Source organism: Sorex fumeus, unplaced genomic scaffold (genome assembly GCF_029834395.1).
Source record: "Sorex fumeus unplaced genomic scaffold, SorFum_2.1 ptg000097l, whole genome shotgun sequence".
Classification (NCBI taxonomy): domain Eukaryota; kingdom Metazoa; phylum Chordata; class Mammalia; order Eulipotyphla; family Soricidae; genus Sorex; species Sorex fumeus.
Window position 1 is genome coordinate 2077085 of NW_026606154.1, and position 15004 is coordinate 2092088.

Consider the following 15004-nt stretch of genomic DNA (forward strand, 5'->3'; position numbering starts at 1 on the left):
TGAAAAATAAAATAAAATAAAGGACCTGGACAGTGTTGCTTAATGTTATCTAACTGATAACGCAAAGTCAAACTCAGAGGAGGTGAGTGACCAGCTCAAGGTCAGAGCTCCCCAGTGAGAGAGATGGAGCTGCCCAGAGTCTGTCCGGGGACGACCCGTCACCATGTCCCCTGTCCCCTATCACCCACAGCTCTGAAGGAAGCGGGACTGACACCAGCCTTTCTCAGCAGCTCTTGACCAGTTCACCCTGAACGCGGCCTTCTGCCTTGGGAGAGGAACGGCAAGCAACTCTGGGCGTGGACCCGCCTTCTCTGAACTTTAGCTTCAGATTAGTTGAGTGAGAAATTGTCCTACTGACAGCTTTTCAAGTTGAGATGTGGGGCTGGCTGGGGATAGAACCAGGCTTGGCTGCATGCAAGAAAATCGCCCAAAGACTCACTACTCCATAGCACCTGGCCCCATCTCATCTCTTACTCCTCAATTCCAGCTGGACCTCTACATGCCTCAAGGGAAGGACTGGGTGTGACCTCAGGCCTGGTACAGTCTGACAGAGGCGCCCTGCAGGATGAGAGTTCAGAACTGCCCCACTGCAGACACTCAGAGAGTACAGGGAAAGTCAGACGTGTCAAGGTGATTCAGGAGAACTCGGAAGGAACTCAAACGCACCCAGCTGAATGCAGACAAACAAAGCACGACTTGGGCACGACTCGGGTGCAAGGAGGCAGACATGGAAAATTTTAAGTGAGAAAAAAGAGGGATCTAGAATCTGGAAGACATGGGGAGGGAAGGGGAGAGAGAGAGGGGAAAGGAGAGAGAGAGAGAAAGAGAGAGAGAGAGAGAGCGAGGAAGAGAGTCTGAGTTAGAAACAGAGGGGGGGAGAGAGAGAGGGAGAGAGGGATGGAGGGAGAGAGTGAGAGCACGTGAGAGAGATAGAGAGAGAGGAGTGAGAGCAAGTGAGCAAGAGTGAGAGTGTTTGTGTATGAGAGAGAGAGAAAGAGAAGGAGAGGGAGAGGGAGAGGGAGGGAGAGAGAGAGAGAGAGAGAGAGAGAGAGAGAGAGAGAGAGAGAGAGAGAGAGAGAGAGAGAGCGCAAACCCTCAGAGAGGCAGGGAGCGGAGCAAACACCAACAGCATCTTCACCCTGGCCTGTCCTGCTGCTGAGGTCCAGACCCAGGAAGACATGGAAGGAGGTGGGGGCGGGGGTGGGGGCAAGCAGTTCACTTGGGTGACGCTGTAGCAGTGAGTGACGCCTGGAAGGGCGTCTTCGTGCCTGTGCTCAGCAGTCCTGAGGCCCCCTTGAAGTTCCCCTTGGTCTGGAGGGGGGGCCTGGGGCTGTGTCTGCCCAGCCATTCCAAGCTCCCTCACACCCTTCCCCATCAGGCTGTGTGGGAGACAGAGTTCCTCTTTGTCAAACCCTATCGGTAACCATCCAGAATCTCCTTAAGGGAGCCCCCAGGTTCCGGCATGTGCGGTGCCCCTGGAAAGGGGTAGGGGTCAGTGGCTTCCCAGGCCCCACTGCAGTCCTGGTGGTCTCTGGGCTCTGCTTCTGCTGCCACCCACCCGCACCAGCCCCCGCCCCCGCAAGGCCTCTTGGGATTAGTGGCTGAATTTAATCTGTTTGTTTATCAGGAAAGGAAAAGGTCAGCCTGCCTATTTCCTTCTAAAAGGGAGACTGATTTTAGATTATGTGTCTGAGTCCTTATTCCATCTCCCCCTCAGTCCTGGGGCCCAGGCAGGGATAAACCAGCTGCCCGGGGTGGGGGTGGGGGGAGGGGTGTTTGTGTGTGTGTGTGTGTGTGTGTGTGTGTGTGTGTGTGTCTGGGGCCCAGGCGGGGATAAACCAGCTGCCTGGGATGGGGTTGGGGGAAGTGTGTGTGTGTGTGTGTGTGTGTGTGTGTGTGTGTGTGTGTGTGTGTGTACACTGGGGCCTCCTGGGACCCACTAGGAGATGTATGAGGGTAATTAGGTGTTTCTGGGAATCGAACCTGATGCCTGAGCCCACCAGTACAAATCAATTCACTGCACGGCTAGATCAATAGCACTCAATAATCAAATACCGTCTGGAAGTATCTGCCAATGAATCATGCCCTGGATGGGCCTAGGTTTGAGAAACTGTGTGTGTCGGTAAGTGCTGTAGAGCTGTCTGCTGAGTGAGGATTTCTCTCCAGTCACACAACTATACACCGAACACTTCTTACTGGGGAGACGCTGTACCAGGTTTTCGAACATTGAAGATATTTTTCCCGCTAAAGAGATCTCGCAGACTGCAGCTACAGAAACCAATTCTCACCTCACACTTGGCATGGATCGCTCAAGTAACACTCCCCTTCTCCGCCCTCCCCGGCAAGTTGGATAACATCTTCAAGGGCAGGAAGATGATTCAAGATCCATTTTCCTCGTTTTAAAAATGACTGGTGCTTCTGTCCCCAGTGAATTCAACACGCTGAGCTCCTGTTCTCTCCAAAAGGCTGAACTTAAACAAATCTACCTTGAGTGCATTTATCTGGAGGCCACGTTCAAGCACAACTGAATTAATTCGTCATTGGTGAATGGCTTTTCCTGTTTGGCCAACACATGGGCCATTGGACACCTGAGCCCCTGAGCACCGCCCCGTGCAGCCCAAGCCCCGAATAAAGAAATCAAGAAGGTGTTCCAAACGGAGAGGCTTAACAAAACGATGTTTCCGCTGAGAAACTTACTTTGGCCATGCTGGCTTCATTTTCCTGTTTGGTGTGATGGGATGGTGCTGTGATGAGACGGTCGCTTTAAATGATCTCATTCTTCTGGTCTTTGTTTGCCTGTGAGTTGAGAATTTTATGGTGAGTGTTGAAATGATCACATAGTCTTAACTAGAGTGGCACTGCATGGTAAGCGATGCTTTGCCATCTCACTGGCTAGTAAGTTAATTCTAACTACACTGCAGTTAAAGGTGATGCTCACAGTCCTCTTCTCTTCTTTCGGCATAGTGAGCAGGCACTGATTCAATTTCAAACTATCTTTTTGACACCAGCACTGCCATGAGTGGCCCCCACCACAGGAGCAACAGACAAACAAAATCCAGAAAACAGAATAATGGGATGAGATGTGATAATATAGACCACAGTGCCTAACTCAGTATTTGTCACGTAACTCTCAGCAACGTCAATGATGATCGCGAGAGATAGATTGCAAAAGCCCGTTTGTCTGACTCTTGGCTGCCGGCATTCCACCAGACGGAGCAGCATTGCTGAATGGCGAACGGATGAGATCAGCCACAAGCAATTCCTGCAGATCTACAGGCACAGGAGCAGGCCCGGCACTGCAGGCGACTTCATGGCTACTTTCCTGATCATGATTCCAGGGAACACTGACAGGGCCCAGGAAGTGACAGATGCTGAGAGAGGGACTTTATATATATATATTATTTTATTGAATCACCGTGAGATAAGCCATTACAAAGCTGTTCATGATTGCGTTTCAGTCATCCAATGTCCCAACATCCAACCCTCCACCAGTGTAATTTCCCAGCACCAGTGTCCTCAGTTTCCCTTCCATTCCCCAAACCACCACCCTCCACCCCCGCCTGCCTCTATGGGAGAGAGGGACTTTCTATACATCATCTCAACGAATTTGCCCAAATGTCCTGCCAGCTTCATGCTAGGGCAGAGGAAGTCCAGGCTCCCAGAGGCGAGTTCTTTGCCAAGCAGAAAACCACAGAGCAAGCAAAAACGTGTAACTTCTTTATACCTGCCTCACTACCTCCTCTGGGGACAGCTGTTTATAGGAAACGAAGTATTTTGAAGGGCATTTCTTTTCTTTTTTAATTTTTGTTTTCTTTTTAGATACTTATTTATTTATTTATTTATTTGCTTTTTTGGGTCACACCTGGGGCTGGAGCGATAGCACAGCGGTAGGGTGTTCACCTTACAAGCGGCCAACATGGCTGACCCGAGTTCGATTCCTCCGCCCCTCTCGGAGAGCCCGGCAAGCTACCGAGAGTATTCGATATGCCAGACACAGTAACAACAAAGTATCCAATGGAGACCTTACTGGGCCCGCTCGAGCAAATCAACGATCAACGGGAGGGCCTATTTGGGTCACAACTGGTGATGCTCAGGGGTTATTTCTGGCTCTGCATTCAGGAATCACTCCTGTCGGTGCTCAGGGGACCATATGGGATGCTGGAAATCGAACCAGAGTTGGCTGCGTGCAAGGCAAACGCCCTCCCTGCTGAACTATCATTCTAATCCCAGCTACTTATTTTTTAAAGAGCATTTTAATTTTATTTAAATCTTGGCCTATACCTGCTCAGGGATTACTCCTAGCTCTGCATTCAGGCACCAATCCCTTGAGTGGGGCTCAGGGGACCATATGGGATTCTGGGGATTGAACCTGGGTGAGTTGTGTGCAAGGCAAGAAGCCTACCCACTGTACTATCACTCTGGCCTGTGGTTTTAGGTTTTTGCAAAGTAAGCAGAAAAGGATGTGGAGACTGGAATATTCCCGGCACCACTGCACACCCAGAAGCATCTCCTATTGATCAGCAACTTGCATGTCTGTGGTATGCCACTTAGCAAGTGCAAACCAGTATTAAGTTACTGACTGAGGTAGATGGTTTGCAGTAGGGATCCCTCCTATTTGTTGATTAGTGGATTGCCTCTATTGGTTAAAACAGAGAGACACAGAAGACAGGCGACCTAACAGAATGAGGAAAAGGGCTGAGATTGCCCCATGGTCCAAGGTTCCCTTGATCAGATTTGCAAGGCCCAAATAACCACCCACCCACCCTTCATCCAACCACACTCCATTTCTTTCATTTTCCAAAAACATATTATCTGCTGTTGGCGTTACGGCTGTGTAATGGCTACTACACCAGGCATTTGTTTCAGGGGACATGTAAGCAGAGTGGTTTTCTCCAACATGCCCTTGGAGTCCCTACAGCTTTGTGACTGGTCCTCTGTAACAGATGTCCAGAAATGGGGGAGAGTTTGCAAACTGCAAATATAAGTATATAATTGCTTTTCTTTGTGGGGAGGATGCACACCCAGCAGTGCTCAGGGGTTACTCCTGGCAGGCTTAGGGGACCAGGAACCAACCCTGGGTTGGCCGCATGCAAAGCAAACGCTGTACTATCACTGCAGCTTTATGGAGCATGGCTCTAGGCACTGGAGCAGATAAGATCCGACCTTGCAAAGGGGCCCAGAAGGGAGGCCCCGCAGAAGGGGAGTATCTGGGCAAAGTTGGCAAGAACAGGGTTTCAGCACCAGGCGTCCAGCCTTGAGCCTCACTTGAGCCCCTAGTCCATGGGCCCAAGACACAGAAACTGTCACATACACTTAGCAGGTCTTCCTAACCACAGCATCTAGTCTTGATTGGGATTGGACCAGGGCAGATCAGAGTTGGAAACGTGATAGACCTATAATGCTAAACTTTATGTGACTGGACTTTCCTGTAAGCCGAGACCCTCTATAAAATGTGTGTGTATTTGGCAATAAGGTGAAGAGCCATGGGCTGTTCCCAGAGGGGGTTTCTCTGAGCATCCATTATCCTTGGCTCCCACGTCTGCCCTGACCCGATGCGCAACGTGTCTGGGCACCTTGTGGAAAAACTGTTCCCCAACACAGCTCCATATAATTCTTTTCTAACCTATGTGTATATATTTTTTTCTTTGACTTTGGGCTGTGCCCAGGGCTTATTTCTGGCTCCTTGCCCAGGGTTCACTCCTGGCAATGCAAGTGCCTTATTATCTCTACTAGCTCTCCAGCACTTAGCCTGTGCTTCTTCTAGAAAATTATTTTCTTAGTGGATTACAATATGTACCTTTGTCACAATCAACTTCAGTTTCTTTGTGGCCTGGGGACACCCAAGCAATGCCTTAAGATCCTTCCTCCATAATTCTCAGCCAATGGGCCCGGGGTTCAGTTCAGTGTTTAGGCTCTGCATGCTACGAGAACACATGTGTGATATCCAGGGTCCCTGGGCTGCAACAGCATTCCCTGAGACCATCCAGGAGGTCAGGAGGTTCCAGGGTCACCCCTGCACATTTCCCCGGGGCCTCTATCTGCATAAAGCCAAATCTAGCAAAAGTTGAGACTTTCCCCTCGAATAGTGCCCTTTTTTCTCTTGCCACTTGGAGCTTGTAATTCTACATTGATGTACCTACATTCTGAGCTCAGGGACTGTAATTTTTTTTTTCTTTTTGGGCCATACCTAGTGATGCTCAGGGGTTATTCCTGGCTCTGCACTCAGGAATTACTCCTCGAGGTGCTTGGGGGAACTCTATGGGATTCAGGGCAAACGCCCTAACCACTGTACCATCTCTCCGGCCCCCAGTGACTGTCATCTCTTGCTACTGGTGGTGCAGCTGTCCTGTAGATCAGGTTGGAGCAGGGAAGGTGTTGGCTCATCCTTATCCATGTGATTCCTTTCACTGGTGCTCTTCACTGCCACCTGGGGGTCTCACGCAGATTCCCTTTCGAGCAAGGGGATTTCCTCTGGGGCCTCCTGCTTCTCCGGGGCCCACGCCTGGCTGTGCTGAGGGCCCCTTGCATGTCCAGCGTCCAGCTCAGGACCTGGAACATGCTCAGCGTGTACTCCACACCTGAGCTATTTCCCCAGCTTCTCTGGCAGGTCTGCAAGGAGGGAAAAAAAGCCCAACAAACTTCTCTTTGTTTTCAGGGAAAGTGTTGTTTTCACTTTCATTTCTAAAAGGTAGTTTTGATGGACATAGAGTCATTTGTTATTCCATTTTATTATTTTAGCACATTTATTGTTATTCCAATGATTTATGGTTTCTGCAAAGATGTAAAGTCTGACTCTCATCGTGGTGGTTTCTTTTAGGATTCTAATTATATCTGAGTTTGGGATTTCCGTGGTCAGGGTGTGATCCCTCGAGAGTATGGTCTTATCACCGAGATTACGTGATGCTTTAGGAGGGATGGGTTAGAGTGTTCGCGTTCATAAAAAAATACATTTTGGGAGTGCTGCCATGCTCAGGTTGGCACTTCCAGCGCCAGTCTGCAGTGCTCGGAGATACTGTTCATTTTCCTCTGTTTTTTTGAATTCCTTCATGTCTATTCTCTATGCTCAAAGTTTGCAGACTCTTCTGCCAGATCAAGCCTTCTTCCTGAGGCTCTTTCCAGTCAATTTGTTTGTATTTCCAGTTGCTGCATATTCAACGGAGAATTTCCATTTCTGTTCTTTTGAAATGAATTTCTCTCTTGACCCATATTCTTTTTTTTTTATTTTTTCCCTTTATTTTATTTTTATTTTTTACAGTTGTAGATTTACAATTTTTTGTGCTTGGGTTTCGATTATACAATGATCAGATACCCATCCCTCCACCAGTGCCCATTTTCCACCACCATGGATAATATCCCCCCACCCCATCCCCCCATCCCCCCTGTCTCTGTGGCAGGGCAATCCCCTGTGTTCTCTCTCTCCTTTTGTTGACCCATATTCTTGACTTGGTGATTCGTGTCATATTTTCCTTTAATTCTTTAAACATGGCTTCCTTTGTTTCCTTAAAACGCATTCAATACAATAGATGCTTTGAAGTCTTTGTTGGAATAAACATCTGGTTCCACTCAGAGACAATGTCTATTGATGATTCTTTTCCCCCCTTTTCCTGTGTATTGGGTAAACTTTTCAATTATGTTGCCTTTCCATAATAGTTGTTGAAAGCGGGGCATTTTGGACAATACATGGAGGCACTTGGAGTCTTTGTTCTCAGGGGATGCTGACTTTCTCGTGTGCATCCTTAGTGACTTGGCTGGACTAATGGCATAGAATCTCCCTCTCTCCTACCCCCTTTCTCTCTCTCTCTCTCTCTCTCTCTCTCTCTCCCACCTTCTTTCTCTCCCTCTCTCTCGCTCTCTCCCTCTCCTCTCCCTCTCTCCTACCCTCTCTTTCCACTCCCTCTCTCCCACTCTTTCCCTCTCTCCTACCCTCTCTCTCACTCGCTCTCTCCCTCTCCTCTCCGTTTCTCTCCACCACCCCTCTCTCACTCTCTCTCTCCTACTCTGTCTCTAGCTCTCTCTCTCCTTCTCTCCCTCTCCCCCCACCCCGTCTATCTATTACTGACACCTCCATGCTGCCTGCCGTGGTTAATTCTCTGTTTAATTCTGACTCCCTGACTCCTGAAGGTTTGTTCCTTCTGGTCAGCAGTTCCCATCACAGCGCAGCCAGGAGGGGACCGTCCATACTCCGAGACTTCCGCCTTCTGCTGAAGTCTCTGCGTGCAGACTGCCGAATGCCTCCCAAGGCTCAAGCAGGTCCCGGCATTAACCTTCTCCTCCAAGGCCCTCAGTGCAGCTTGGGATGAGTAGACGGTGGTGAGTGTGTGTGTGTGTGTGTGTGTGTGTGTGTGTGTGTGTCTTGGGGTGCGGGTTTCTCTCTCCAGAGCACACAACAAGCTCTGCTCACCCCGTGCTTCCCTCTGACATTTCTGCCTCATCTGTTGCCGAGTGCACCCAGGACCTCAGCCTCGGGGAGCTGTGACATTTGTCCTTTTCCACGGGCACCAAGACTGTTTCAGACAAAGCCTGGGGTGCGGCTTTTTTCCTCTCTGCTCCTAGTTTGACCCTTCTTCTTCTTCTTTTTTTATTAGTGAAACACCATGAGGTACAGTTATAGACTTACACATTTTTGTGCTTGGGTTTCAATTATACAATGATCAAGTACCCATCCCTCCACCAGTGCCCATTCTCCACCACCACAGGTCCCAGTATCCCTCCCTCCATCCCCCCATCCCACCCTGCCTCTGTGGCAGGGCATTCCCTTTTCTTCTCTCTCTCTCTCCTTTTGGGCTCTGTGGTCTGCAAGAGAGGCATTGAGTGGCAGTCATGTTTGGTCTATAGTCCGCTTTCAGCATGCTTCTCCCATCCTGGGAGGATCCTCCCAACACCCTTTATTTGGTGCTCCCTTCTCTGTCTGAGCTTCCCTTTCCCCCAGCACGTGTGGCTGGCCTCCACGTCATGGAGCAAAATTTCTGGTACTAATCTCGGCCACTCTTGGGTGTTAGTCTCCTATTTTGTTACTTTATGTTCCCCAGGTGAATGCGATCTTTCTGCGTAGTTTGACCCTTCTTGGTGGTGTTCTCTGTTCCCACCCTCAGCCATCCTGGAGCAGGGAGAGAGAGCAACAGAGGGCGTTGCCTAGAAAAATGCCAGTCTCTCTTCTCTCCTGGGTGCTTCTGGACTTCCCACTGTGTGGCATGCCCCGGTATCATTCCCAGAGACCCGTGATGGTGCTTTCACCAGCCTGTCCAGTTTCAGCTTGACCTTCTGTGGATGGGGAGGAAGGGTTTGCTGAGCCTTTTCTCTGCCCTCCCATGATTCACATTTTCTGAACCTTATTTTTTTTTTTGCTTTTTTGGGTCACATCAGCGTTGCACAGGGGTTACTCCTAGCTCATGCACTCAGGAATTACTCCTGACGGTGCTCGGGGGACCCTCTGGGATGCTGGGAATTGAACCTGGGTCGACCGTGTGCAAGGCAAACGCCCTACCCGCTGTGCTATCGCTCCAGCCCCAAGAACTGTACACTTTTGAACACCGAATACTATTTATAAATAGAATCACACTCCAAAGTGGAATTCTGAAGCATGAAGCCATGTTGCCCCATGTCCATAACGTGACCGTCAATCTCTTTCTTACTCCCCTTGGAACATCATGAGAGATATGTGTTCCCTGAGTGACGCTGAGATTAAAAAGACAGAGAAGCTTCCTCTCTCGGACCAGCAGAAAGACAAGGAAACATTAGGGGTCTTTGTCTCTATTCCTGCTGGGAGGGGCCCCCGTTCTAGATGAAGCAGGACGCGTTGTTGAGCCTGAGCCAAACTTCACCTTTTCCGCTTTCTTGTTTTGCAGATGAGCAGTGCTGAGTTCTGGGGAGATTCCCAGGGTAGGGCTCTGCGTTGTTCGCCATAGCTGATTCTTTTGCGGTGACAGTGGCAGAGAGCACCATCCAAGCTGGGAAAGCTTCCTACAAGACGGACGCGGCTGTTTGGCAGGATAAAAGTGCTCCCGGTCATTCCCTTGATTTTCTTTCCAAGGAAATGTATATGCTTTGTTGTGACAGCAAAAGACTCTTTCCACAGGGGGGAAAGAAAAAGGAAGAAAAAGAAAAAAAAATCAATGTCTCCAGATGCTGGCTTCGCTTTCTTTAGCACTGGGGTCTGAAAGATGAGACTGAAATATAATGGCCAGAGATTTGTCTGGAGACTCACTCAAAGGGACCCTGCTTCTGCACATGCTCCGGGAGACTGTGTCCCTGCCCCCGGCAGCTACTGGGTGCTGCAACCTCAGGACCTCAGCATGCAGAGCCCCATCATGTACTGAGTCTCTTGCTGGAGATTCTGGCTTTAAAGAGACACCTGCCACCAGAGGTGGGGACGTCACAAATAAATGACCTCCTCAGACGGGGCTGTCCTGGTTTTGCCCACCAGACAGGGGCGCTGGGTGAGTCTGGCTAGCCGGATCTCACTTAAAGGTAAAGGCCCTCCCGTTGATCGTCGATTTGCTCGAGCGGGCCCAGTAATGTCTCCATTGGAGACTTTGTTGTTACTGTGTCTGGCATATCAAATACTCTCGGTAGCTTGCCGGGCTCTCCGAGAGGGGCGGAGGAATTGAACTCGGGTCGGCCATGTTGGCCGCTTGTAAGGCGAACGCCCTACCCGCTGTGCTATCGCTCCAGCCCTCACTTAAAAATATATATATATATATATATATATATAAATTTTTTTAAATTTTTAATTTTTTAAATATACATATTTATTTTTATAAAGTAGTTCATTACAGATAATATTCAAACATCGATCCCACCACCGAGCACCTTCCCACCACAATAACAGGGAAGTGTGTGAAGGTTGTTGCATTTCATTCTGGAGCCATTTAAGCCCAAATATAAGAGAATACAAGCAAGTACGTTAAAACCAAACAAACGTGTGCTACTTTTGATACGTAAGTGAGATAGAGTGTAAGAGGTTGCATGGCCACAGATGCGGTCGCACACGCCAGGAAATTCTGCATCACTCTCTTCTGGGAGCTTTATTTTATAGTCTCTGGGTCTTGGCCATTGATGAGATTACATGGCACTGGGGGAAGTTTGTGGGTGTGACTGCCATGCTACTGGAAAACTGGGGAGCCCTGGATCTCACTTTGGACCTAGGCCGAGTACCAAGGACAGCGCCCGCCAGACTAACCCTCACACCTGGCTGGACAGTGGTCCCGGCTCGGGGTGGAGGCGCCCCCTTCCTGTAGATCGGGGAACAGCAGTGGGAGCTGGGGACTGCCGAGAACTCTGTGCTCAGGTGCTCACTCCTTCCTCCCCCCCACCCGCACTTGAAGTTGTATTTATGCTAAACTTGAAGCACACCGCCCGTTCCGCCCTCAAAGGGGGAGGCAACTCAGTAACATCCTGCTCTCATTAATAAATTGCAATCAATTGCGCTGCCTCATTATCTCCCTAGGAGGTCTGGGAAGAACGTAATAGAAGGAGCCTCCTTAGCTCCCAGCATGGGGTGGGGGGGGGGGGAGGTACGGCGGCTGGTAACCTGGGGGTGGCAGGGAGCAGGAACTGCTTCAAGGAGAACGAAATAATAAGAGAGCAAATAAGTTCTAGGCAGAAATAAAGGAAAGGCGGTTGCAGCTCCCAGATATCACATTTCATCAAAAACGGTTTGGTTTGATGTCTGACACGGCTTAAAGCCACGCTTCTCCAAGGGCGGCTTATACCCAGGTGCTGGAGAAAAATGCTGAAGCCCAGGAAAGTTCCAGACTGCTGGAGTCAAAGCGTGTTCTCTGAAGGTTGTGACATCCAAAAATCTAAAAAAAAAAAAAAAAAATTGTGGAGCTGGAGGACAGTCGTGGGCACACCTGGCTGGCTGGGCCCAGGGCTTACTTCTGACCACATGGGGTGCGGGAGGTCAAACCGGGGTTGGTCACATGCCAGGCAAGTGCCTTACCTGCTCCACTATCTCTCTGGCCCCTACGGACAAATCAGAATCTTTACAGAGCACCCCAAGGCTGTGTCCTGAGGCTGACTAATATCTGGAAGAAAAACGCCCTTGGTTCAGCTTTATCCTGGTCTCTATGGAAGCCCCTGTGTGAAATTAAGGGGCCAGTGAGCAGTGCTCAGCCCTGACCCCGTGGGGAACAGTGTACCGGGTGTGTGGGCAGATATGGACAGTCCAGTCCATCCTGTGTGAAAGACTATCCTTTTTTTTTCTTTTTTATCACACCTGGCCATGCTCAATCAAGGCTTACTTCTGGCTCTGCACGTGGTGCTCAGGGGACCCTACGAGATGCCAGGGTTCGAACTCAGGCTGCAAAGCAGACACCTTACCTGCTGTTCTATCACTTTGGCCTGGACTCGGTCCTTTTCAACTGGCGTGATGCTTAGGAAGGACCCTTCTCTGGGTGGAAAAGTGGGTTTCACCTCGAGATGACATGAGCTGGGACCGTTTCCCGCCCCACTTCTGCCCCCTGGTCCGATGAGTGGGGGATGCCAGTTTCGCTGCATCAGCTACAGGGTTCGGGCGAGGTTAAAGCGATGCAGTGCTTGGACTTCCTGAGAGCAAGGCCAGCCGCTCCTCCAGAGGACGCAGCCCGCAATGCGGGGAGAGGGATGATCCGAGCTAGGTCGACCTCTCCTGGAACCTTCTTCCCGTCCAGGAGCCTGAGGGCATAGCATCAGAATGGGGAAAGCGCCCAGGGAACCCTGAATACTATCTGGAAACTTTGTGTCTTTTTTCTCTTTTTTGCCTCATGAAAAATAGAGCACAGATAGCTTCAGGAAACATTTTAATAATTTAGAAAGATTTGTGTGACTCCCCGCTGGGACTTGAAAAGTATATATTTTTTCTTATCCAAATTGGATAAAGGATGTGATTTTCCAAGGAAACTCAACTTTGCACTGAATTATTCTATGATAACGGCTTCAGGCTGGACTCAGTGAAGATAAGTGAAAAGACTTTCCCACGTATAAGAGACAATTGGGTCTGGTCTCAAGGTTATCCTGCCATCCAGGGCCCACGGTCTCCAGCACACAACAGATGCCCAATTATGGTCTGGAAGGAGGGAGGGAGGGAGGGAGGCAGGGTGGGAGGAAGGGAGAGAGGGAGGGAGAGTGACAGGCGTGACAGAAGGCCACTGGGAGAGGAGGAGGAGGAAGAGAAGGAAGAGGAGGAAGAGGAAAAGAAGGAGGGGGGTGTGGAGGAGGTAAAGAAGGAGAAGGAAAAGGAAGAGAAGAAGGAGGAGGAAAAAGAGGAGGAGCAGGATCAGGAGGAGAGGAGGAGGAGGATCAGGAGGAGGAGGAGGAGAAGGAGGAGAAGGAAAAGGAGGATGAACAGGAGGAGGGAGAAAAGGAGCAGGAGGAGGAAGAAGAGGAGAAGGAAGAGCAGGAAGAGGAGGAGGAGCAGGAGGAGCAGGAGGAGGAGGAAGAAAAGGAAGAGGAAAAGGAGGAAGAGAAGGAGGAGATGGAGGAGAAAGAGGAGGAGGAGGAGGAGGAGGGAGGGAAGGCTGAGCACACTCATGCAGGAGGAGAAGGAAGAGGAGGAACAGGAGGAGGAGCAGGAGGAGGAGGAATAAGAGGAGGAGGAGGAGGAGGAGGAGGAGGAGTAGGAGGAGGAGGAGGAGGAGGAGGAGGAGAAAAGGCTGAGCACGCTCATGCCTCGCTGTTTCTGGGTGAAGTCCCCGTGCCTGCAGTCCCCAGCTGTGTAAACTCCTCCACAGTCTGAGATTTGAGATTTGCAAGTCCTCTTGGCTCTCCCATGCGGGCGTCTCTGCCATGCAGAGATGCGAAGTGTCCAAGGGCCCAGGTCTCTGGGCTCCCAATGCCTACAACGGTGGGAAGGATCTGAGCCAGGAGACCAAGGGGACCCGGTGGCACAGAGAGCCCGATGCACCGCACCGTATGCTTCATCTTTGCAGCCGTCACCCCAGGAGCTCAGCAAAGCCACGGAGAGGGCCGGGCCCTCCCCCTCCCTCTACCCAGGGGCTCCGGGTTCCAGTGGCTCCCGGCTCCCTGCTGAGGGTTGGAGGATCCGTGTTTTCCCTAGAACACTGTCCCCGAGTCCGAGCCTGTGAGCGCCCCATCACCTGGTGTGCACAAGAAAGAGCGATTTGCTTCCGGGTCAGAGAGTCGGATTCCTGTTCCCCAGAGCTGTGCCCTGGGGGCGCGTGGCGGGCACCCCTGCAGGGCAGCTCCCAGGCAGGGCTGAGCCTGAGGCTAACGTGAGGCCTGAGGGTGCTATGCTGCTCACACCCTGCAGTGTGGGGACGGCCCAGTCAGCCTGGGCGGTGCCAGGAACAGGGTGGCACTTGGGTGCATGCTGGGCCAGGCCCCGACACACCGTTCCATCTCGAGAATATGGAATCCACTGGGGAGAGCTGTGATATCAATTTGCAAGCCCCTCACCCCTGCCTAAGTCCCCCCCGCTGGGCTGCCATGTGGCCCGAGTCAGCCTGTTGGGTTTCTACCCTCGGTTACAGACATGCCTGTGACATGAGGTTCACAGGGGCCTCAGCACCGAGCCTGTGGGCGTGAGTGGGCACACGGGCAGCCCTGTGCACTGACCGGGCACCTGTGCATGCCCTAAGCTGCTGGGATGGGCTCCAGCCACGAATAAATGAAGGTGCCAGACGGGCCCTGGGATAGCAGAGCTGCCTGCACATGTGGTTCGGGTGTGTCCTGGGCCCAGGATTGTGCTGGCAGGAATCAGTACTCGGTTTCCGGACAGGTGAGACACAGGTGGATACCCGGGAGCCAGCTCGCAGCTGTGGTCAGGGGGCGTGCTTGCCTTGGCCGCCCCTCAGTCTCACTGACCTTTGGGGGGGGTCTTGAGCGCAGACCTGGTGGGGTCTGGTCCGCGTTTCTGCTTCACCAGACACGCCGAGCCGGCACCTCTGCTTTCAGGGTGATTATCTGAAAAGGGGACCCCCCGGTGGGTTTTCCCTCTGCAGGTGCCAAGAAAAAAACCGGTCGGGAAGGAGGAGAAGCTTAAACTGTCCTTTGTGAAGAGCACAAT